This window comes from Falco biarmicus, chromosome 8, assembly GCF_023638135.1.
Source record: "Falco biarmicus isolate bFalBia1 chromosome 8, bFalBia1.pri, whole genome shotgun sequence".
Classification (NCBI taxonomy): domain Eukaryota; kingdom Metazoa; phylum Chordata; class Aves; order Falconiformes; family Falconidae; genus Falco; species Falco biarmicus.
Window position 1 is genome coordinate 34,931,149 of NC_079295.1, and position 9,902 is coordinate 34,941,050.

The following is a 9,902-nucleotide window of genomic DNA, read 5'->3' on the forward strand; positions in this document are numbered from 1 at the left end:
AGGCCTGGAGGCTGAGGAAAAAATTTAATCCCTGTGATGCCCAGGAACTGGTGCACTGTTGATGCTGTTGTACATGTTACAAAACTCAGTGGAGAAGGGTGAATTACTAACAAAACCAGGCTTTCAAAAAAAGCCTGGGCAGGCTGAACCCCTCCCTGCCCATGGGCAGCGGTGAATGAATTCCTGGGTTTGCTGTGCTTGCGGCCGCAGCTTTTACTTTACCTATTACACTGTCTTGATCTCAGCTCAGGAGTTTTCTCCCTTTTACTCTTCTGATTTTCTTCCCCATCCCACTGTGGGGGAGTGAGTGGCTGTGTGGGGCTCAGTTGCCAGCTGGGGTTAAACTGTGAGACACCTGCATGTACACAATACATGAGTAAAGTTAACTGAGGTTATTCATTTGTTCAGTGTAAATCCTGCCTCAGGGCTTTGAGAGGAATACTTGGCATGGTAATAGCTGATCGTGTCAAGTGGTCTCTTGACTCTTGTGCCCCTAAGATTTCCCTGTAGGGCGTGAAAGCATTTTACTCTTACAACTTACCTATACAGGGCAACATCTTCAAAATTCATGTCCTGTGCATCTAATTGTCAAGGCACAATCATATTACTGATTATGGAAAAACCCAAAGACTGCAAAAGCAGCAATTAATATTTTTTTTTGGGGGGGGGGCAGGGATTGGTCATCGTGGATTTTAGTAAAAGGACATGACAGAAAATCCAGTCCTCCGAACCTGTGTGAAGCCCTCTGCTAGAAAACAAAGTAATAGATTGATTAATTGAATGAGAACTGATCAATGGGGTTTGCATTTGATAGATTGGTTACAAATGAAATTTTATCGTTGTTAAGTCATTGCCTCAAATTCTGGTTTCTCAGACTCCATAAGAAGCACCTGAAGTTGACATTTGTTGCAAACTGAAGAAGCTCTCCTCTTTTCAGCCTCCAAAAATTGTGGTGAAAACAAGCCAGCACGAAATCAAGGCCCCAGAGTGCAAGAACATGTTTTTCAACATTAGGAAAGGTAAGTACCATACTCATAGAAGTAAGTTTATATGTTCTTTGGTTTGATTATTCCATAGCTGGTAAAATCTGATTTCTAATAATTTTTGAGGTGCAGACTATCTGGACTATAAAGAGATATTTCTGATTGCTTTTCCAGTTGCTTAAAACAGAAGGAAATACAGAGGGTCGTGACAAAACTCACCTCCACTGATCATGTTTGTACAGAATTTTCCCAAATGACAACATCAAATAATTCTAGATAGTGGAAAAGCTACATGGTAGTGATTAGGTAACTTTTTTTTTTTTTTGGGGGGGGGGAGGGATTTAATTTCCATTAAGTATGCTGCATCTGTAAACTTCTAACTATGATTTCCAAATGAACCATTTCTCCCTAACTGCAAAAGCTATTCAAACCTTTTCAAGCTAAACCTTGCCCTGTGTGTCCAATCCTTCTGCATACGTTGTTTCACACCTGTTTCTTGACTTACCCACAAAAAACTTGCAAAGATATGTCTGCAGCAGGGGGAGAGGGATGCACAGGCAAACCTCAGCCAGAGTCAAGGATCAAGGAGTGCAGGAGCGGGCTGGAAATTAGGACCATGCATGGCAGTCAGCTGAGGGGAATGTGCTCAAGCTTGTAGGTCACTAACCCTGGGAGGACAAGGAGTGTGAATAGACACAACAATTAACATGATGAGCCATGCTGAGAGAGCATAGGGGAGTGAGGGGCGGATGGCACCAAGGAAAGGTAACACCTTGCTGTTAACTGATGGTAGTTAACCACCAATCGAGGATTGCCTAGTATTCAATGCTTAGCTTCAAGAACCAACCTGTTTAAAACATGCAGCTTCTGAAAGTATATATAAACTCGTGCTTCTGTACAATAAATGGACATTTGCTTGCATCAAGCTGTGTCCCGTCTCTCCGTCGCAGCAAAGGAGTGATCTGTTGCATTTACTGTTTCTTATAAATCTCTGGGTCTTAGTTCACAGTTCTCACTAATATCTCAGAAAACTCGAAAAGTTTGATCTTGGTCAGGCCTCAGCAGGAGTGTATCTTGGGACAGCACAATATTTTCAACTGTCAGGAGCTAGAGCTGAACTGGCTATTTCAGACCAGCCATCTGCCCTATTTGTTTTGTCACAAGGATTTTCATAGAGATATCACAAGAAAAAGATTGCCACTTCTAACATTTTTGCTCTTGAATTGTATAAGAAAGATGTGGAATTTCCTAGCTTCTTTGCAAGGCACCTTTGAAACCTAGGAATGAAATTGGACCATAAAAAAAAAAAAAAAAAGCCCTCTTCAGAAAATTAGGAAAAAAGAGCTTGTTCTTAACAAAATGCAGTGGTGAGAGTGATGGTACTTTCTGCTTAACCCTAGAGGCTGAAGCAGCTTTGTCAGGTTTCTCCAGGTGGCCATAGTTTACAACATCTTTGGTACTGCTTTAAAACTGTGTAAGTCCTGCAATGGCATTTGGGTGGATTTCTAAATGAGCAAAAGGAATCTATGATATTATGCATGAGCACATCACAAGTATCACAGATAGTATCTGAGGGCAAGGTTGGGCTCTTCAATATGGGGCTGCTTCAGCCCCCTACAAGTGCTAACACAAACTCAGTTTAAGTGAGTTTGTTTGTTAGTAAAGATCAAAAGACATTTGTAGAGACAGCCATGCAGTAATTCTGTCACTGTTGTTAGTGCAGCTCCCATCCAGTGCTCAATCTTTTTGCAGTAGTATTCTGTTCCAGGAATGAGAAGAATGGGACCATAAAAGAGTGAAAACCAGGTCAGGAAATCTGAAAATGTAAGAAAGTAAAGAGCTGCTGGGAACAAGTCCCTTTGGCAAACCACAGTAGTGTAAGATGATGCCTGTATCTATAGTTACTATATAAACGTAGCAGGATTCCTTGCTCTGAACATGCCCCTCTCTACAACGAGTTCTGTTGAGCTCCACAATGTGGTCGTTGAGTTTTTGCTCTTGGTCATGGTGAAGAAGGAACTGGTTATTTCTCTGGAGTGATAACACGTAAATTTCAAGAGTTAGAAATACTGGGGAAGCTGCTTCTCAGTAGGACATTTCCCACTAAATAAAATTTTATCAGAAACAGAAAAGATTTGTGAGTGCTTAAGCAAAGTTTCTATTTTACGTGATAGCACAGAAATAGAAAATACAGCATTTTATGTTCTCCAAAATGCAGTCAGGTGAGCCAGAGCTTAAGGCATTTTTGTCTACATTCTACAAAGCTTCCTATTGGCAGTTCAGAGTCAGAGAAGCTAGTTTGGACTAGTCTCAAGCTGATTTAACAGATACTTCTCACTCATTATCCTTTTTATTTTATACATTGATTTTTTTGATAAAGTAATGCTTTTTATGTCTAAATGTAACTGTAGTAAGACTGCACTATTTAGAATTACAGGGCTTTGCTCTGCTGCTTTTTATGTTATGCTGCATAACTGCTTCAGAGCAGGAGCTAGACAATAATGTACTACACACCTTTACAGTGTAATCAGATAATTACAATATACATATTTTGAATTAAAAGCAAAGGATCCAGTCTAACAGTCAAAGACAAGCAGACAAGCCTATGGATTCGTTTCAGTAAGCCGTTGTGAGTCTTAAACAGAAAGGATGTTTCATAGTTCTTTGTAAGTATCAGGTGTTAAAAAACATTTAGATAAAGCAATAAATATATGACTTGGCTTTATGTAATTTATAAAGAAAAATAAGCCAAGGAAAAATGAGGTTTATTGTCTCACTTTGCTTTGGCAATGACATTATGGGAGGAAAGCCCAGCTGCCATTTATGAAAAACACAACCTCCGATAACACATTTTATGGTTTTTGATTTTTAGACTCTTATCCATAAGCATGCATAATGTTTTCAGGTATCTTTTTTTTTTTACCAATAAAAAACTTATTATAAGATTTTATGTATAGCATTTTGTCACATGGATGGTGAAATGTTAAAATAAGATCAGCTGAAACATTTACTGCATACTTCATTATCCTCTGTGAAATGAATATCTGGATAATTGGGAAAGCAAAAATCTTGGGTATAGGGATTTATGAATTGAATAAAATTACCTTCTGCCACATGAATTCCTGTGAGACAGGAATTTTCTTTTCTGCTGGAAAACATAAGGAGTTATGAAGTGTATCCTAATATTTTTCTTCCAGAAATTACACTTTTTTTCCTATTTTGTATTTAATACACAAACTTCCTGTTTCCATCCTCTCTTGGCATCCAACTTATTAATGTTTAGTTTAAAATACTTAAAATCTTGAATCCAGTTCTCAAACCAGCCTCCTTTGTAGATCATTTAATTAGTAACCCTGTTTGTCAAAATTCTTTGCCCTGTATTAGTAAGCACAAAATAGTCAAAGGGGACTGCACCTTCCCATGTCTGTCCCCATAAGTGATACTTGCCCTTTCATACCCTTGGGTTGTAACTCTTTCATTGCCAAATTAAAATGGACAGCAAAATTCTGAGTAGTTTAAGTGGGATTTAAATCTAGAGTTTTATCATTGGATTCTTTTGGTCTTTTCAGTTTCTCTCTGAGTCATGATCTTGTTTAGTCAGGTCTCAGTGACTAAGAGTTTAATTTTTATAAGGCATAATAGCTCTTACTGGCATCACTGACATCTGTGGATGGTGTCCCAACTTGGAAATCAAGGGATCTATCAGTATCTGTAAAGACTCAACAATGCATAAAAGGTGTCTGGACTTTTCCCCATACTAAACACTTCCTTTCCATAATTTCCTAGGTAATGTAAATATATATAACTAACTTTAATTGCAGAATACGACAAAATAGGATTAATTATTCCTTTAATAGTATATGGTGCCATGCATTTCTGACTCAGACTTTGTTCTGCAATAAGCCTTGAGTAAAACATCATGTGTGCTGCAATTTTAGGCTGCCGGCAGCAACCATATTTGAGTATTTTGTAATATCTTCTATCAAAAGTCATATGAATGGCATAAGAAGTTTTTACTTATGTGTGTTCCTGGTTTAGTTACCTGTGTAGAAGTTCCTTTCCCAACAGAGTGAAAAGCCTCCCCGTGCGGCAGGTCACACACGACAGGGGATAAAACAAATAGAAAACAAAACATTTGTGCCTAGCTTGTTGTTCACATCTCTTCTGCACCTAGACACTTGAGAGTTTTACTAGACCAGTTATATAAAAAATGTTTTACAGGCTGATGAATGTGAAATCACAAGTTCTTTGGGAAAGACCTAATGGAGAAGCTGAGCTTTCTTACAGGGTCTTTTTTACATCATCAGTGCCATTGCTTGTAGGGTCACTCTCAATGCGTTTGCTTAAGCAAATATGTCATAGTCAGGACTGTTGTATTTCTTTTGCATTTGGGCCAGGCCTATCAGTTCCTTTCCTAAAGGATCAGCAAGATGCAAAGTCAGAGATGAAGCTTTTGATTGCCACAAGAGGCACCCATTCTACTGAAAGCAAAAGATAATTTTAATTTAGTGGGGCTTTTATTTTATATTGCCCACTTCTATTTTATTATCTAAAACTGTAGAGAGTCTGGACTGGAAGTAATTTTGGATTTTAGCTCCCTGCAAACAAAAGCAAAAGATTACTTTTCTCTCCTTTTACGGTCTTTGGATCCCAAAATTTACATTCTTTGTAGAGGGTTATTATCTCGCTAGAGGCAAAACAGGAATCTGGGGATCCTACTCAAGTCATACATGCACTGAGTCTAAAAACACTCTACCAAACAAAATTTGTTCATGTTTGCAGCTTCAATACATTTCACTGGAAACTCTTTTGGCTTAATTTCAAGCATTGATCAAAACAGAAAGAAAAAAACCCAACAATCTGTAAGTATATGGATCTGTTGTCATATCTACTAAAATAATATGTTAGTCTAAATTACTGTATGTTAGAACATACAGCTCTTTCATTATTAATCTCTTTATTCCTGAGGTTTGCTCATTTAGAATCAGAACAAGGATACCTTTTCCCTGTTTGTATACTGCCTGTAAAACAGGATAAAATGGGCTTCAGGGAGTTTATTGTGCCAAATTGCTATGAAAACACAAATAAGAAATAAATGGAGGATCTGTGATTTCCTTACCTGTTTATTACATGGATCACCTTTGTTATCACAGGCAAATTTTTGAAACATTACTGTCTTTAAAATGTAGCTAGTAACATTTCTATTTTTTTTTAAAGAAATATTTAGATGGAAGATATAAAACAGTACTTAAGTACCAAGATAACATTGACCATAAACTCTTCTTCATTATTCACTTTGTATTCACATTATTGACTGTGTATTTCCCAGGGTCACATTTCACAGGAAATTCCGCACCTCAAAATGGAAATTAATTATGGCAGCCAGAAAATGTTTTAATTCATTGATGAACAATCATGGGTTTTTTTGACATGCACCAATAGATTCCTTGGTGTGATCATATCATGCTCTGATATTTTTTTTTAATGAAAATAATACCATAAATAAGGGATTAAGAGTCATGTCCAATATTTGCAAAGGCAACATCAGTGCTGATTATACAGTATGTTTATGTGTCACTTATAAAGCTAATATGTCTTTACCTTCTCCTTGTTGATATAAACCAAGACTAACATGATGCATGGGCAGAACTCACTGGAGTGGAAATTAGCGCCCTGGCAAGCTGATGAGCAGTGTGATATTGCAGATATTCTCCATCACCACATCTCTGAAACTTCTCTGAAATCTGCCTGGCATCCTCTTGCAAAGGGAAAAGATCTTTTAGAGAATTCAGTGCTTATTGTACCAATCCCTTTTACCTATGGTCCATGCTGTATTTCTTGGACAGCAATTGCATTCAGCCACTGGTAAGACTATGAGCTTGTGACGAGTAGGGGTATTTTGAAATGCAGGATTTTTTCAGTCAGTCCATAGCATTTGAAAGACACACCTTTAATGACATCACCGTTGACTTCTAAAGTAGTTTAATTGGAAATTACTGATCACAAATTGAACTAATCGTTATATAAATGTATAACCTTGGTTGAAAGGCTGATCATTGAGCAAGTGCTCTGGCAGGATCCACAGGGGAAAATAAATAAATAATTGATTCAGCCTGCATTACTGAGTCTTTTTTGACATCTTAGAGAGTTGTATTTATTTGGCACAAGAAAAAAATGTTATGAAGAAATTCATTTTAACTTCTTTAAAGATAGTAAAAATCCAACTGTATATTGCAGTTTTTAACTTCTGTAGGCAAAACCATCTTGGCTTAAGAAAACTTCCTTTTTAAAAACCAGATTACATAGATTCCTACACTTTAAATACCCAAATTATGTGAAGCTGTAAATATCTCCAGAACAAGAAATAAAAATTGCTACATAATAAAGCAAGCTAACAAAAAAATAAAGTTTGAACTTGAGGTTAAGAAAACCATGAGATATGGGGATGATTTCCTGTGCCTTTCTTGCACAACATATTCCTATCCAGGAAGACTACTGTATTCCATAGGAGGATTCAACACTTCTCCTATGAGCTACCACTGAGAGCAAGGGAACAAGAGAGGAAGATGAGGTCTGCACAGATGCAGAATGCCCAGCAAGAAGGGAGCTTTTCCAAGTCTTCAGCAGCAAGCATCTGGGGACATCACCACGTTTGACAGGTTAGACACAAGCTTTCTGAATAATACTAGAAAAGTGTTTTTTTTAGCCAGATACATTGTATAATTCACTGTAAAACCAGAGTGAAGTGCACCACAATTGAGGAAGGAGAGGTTTTAAAGGGTAAGGAAAAGTATAAAAATTAATCTTACTCCAGAGAAATGTGGGGAAAATTAGCATGAATGCTTCAGAGAAAATATGCATCTAGGCATGCATTTCAAGAAAGGGGAAAGGCTATTTGAAGTACCCCGACTGTACTTTAGCACACAGAAATGACAAGGGCAGGTGCATTGCAACTACGGTGTACATGATCAAAGGTTTCCAGTAGTGTATCCAGATTAGTTTGCCATAAAAGGTACTTGCAGCATTGGAGTTTTCAGAAGTGATGTAAAGGTGACATTTGGAAGATTAAATCAATTCCTGTACTAATCACATATGAGGTGAAATAGGGGGGAAAGGATGAGGGTCTTTCTACATATATCAGCTCTGGCTGTACAGATCAACAGCACAAGAGAGCTCAGCTGCTTCCATGTTAGATTTATTAATAAAAGAAAGGAAACAGTTATTAAAAACAAAGGCTGCTGAGTCAGAGTCCTGTTCAAAACTAGTATTTTTTTGAAAAATTCACATTGCTTTAAGGAAGTACTGGTCTTAGTCTGGAGTATTTATGTAAGGATGATGAGTATTCAGCACTTACTTAATTTGTTACCTACCACTTTGGAGCAGGTCAGTTGCTTGAAAAGACCTGCACAAAGAGTTTTAAAGCAATTCTGGAAGGTGATACCTCAAGATAATTTGCTTTGCCATTGATAGACACCTGGGGCTATAAACTGTAAGATTTCCCAAAGCAATTTTGGATAAGCTGCAGCTCTGGCCTGGAGACAACTTTTTCATTGGCGTTTGGTGCACTGGCAGGGAATTGGCTGTTGGAATGTGAGGGCCAGATCTGCAGCTGGTGCACTGGTGATAACTCCTCTGCTCGTCACCTTAGTTTTCTTGTCTTACTTCACTCAGGCTAGTACTCAGTCCAAGAGGAAACCTTATTGTAGTAATGGAAGCACTAGAGATAGCACATCAAAGACTTGGGTCTACTTCCTCAGTCTGGAACAGAGTGCCCACGGCACCTCAGGTGAGTCACTTTGTTATTATTTTTATTTTACGGTGGAAAATATTTTATTTTTCTTGACATTTATTGGGGATGCTTAGTACTAGTCCTTTATCAGTTGCAACAGATGTAAATGTTCCAAATCCTGCTGGAATTCATGAACACAGAGGAGTCAGGTCTCTTTGGTGAAGAGGCAGGGCTGCACCCAAAGTGCTACAGAGGAGCACAGCCAGCCTAGCACACCTGCTGTGGGGGATGGGAACAGCTTCTCCACTGCCCAGCAAAACCATTGCAAAATCCTCGTGGGGGCATCAGTGGCCTTTGGAGCAGGACCATAGATGGAGATTAGGGAAGTTCAGACTGGACCTACCAGTTTCTCAGAACAATCACTGGCAGTCTATGGATTACGAATGTTGAATACAAAGTTTCATGCATAATCTAATCACCTGACATTTTTTGTCTGAGCCTTCAGGTAAAATATCTTAGCTGTGATCAGTAGAAGCACACAGCTTTCAATACCAGGAAAACACTAGGTAAAGTTGCTGAATTTTTCAGGTGTGTAACTGCTGCTCTACTGCTGCTTCTGCTTGTCAGCGTGCTTTGGGCTGAGTACAAGGCAACAGCATAGGCTAACCACCCAACTTTGAGGGATGATGAACTCTGTTGCTTCTTTTGTATCCTAAGGACGAGTCAGCTTTTACACTGCCCAGGCTTATGTCACATTTACTCTACAGCTGGTCCTCATAGGCATTTTTCTCTGAATGTCACCAGCGCAAGTCACATGGTTGCATTTACACAAATACCCTTGTTTCACATCGTAGCGTGAGCAAGATCTTCAGCTTAACATAAATTAAATTTAGATACAGGGCATGATAGCGGCACCGTAGAAATAGAAGCTTCACAGAGAAAAAGGGAAGAGTGTTATTTACTCCTTGCAAGTTTTTCCCAACATAATACATATCTCTAAAACCCAGAGGTCATCTATTGCAAATATAATGAATACACTCGTATCCGCCAAGGGTAATAAATACTGCAAATTAAGTTGAATAATGACTACACTGTCTATTTCATTTCTACATGAGAGGCACACATGGGACTTAATGTAAGTCAGTATTTATAATGCAATATATGGTATGAGTCTCATTCAAAGTTAGAAT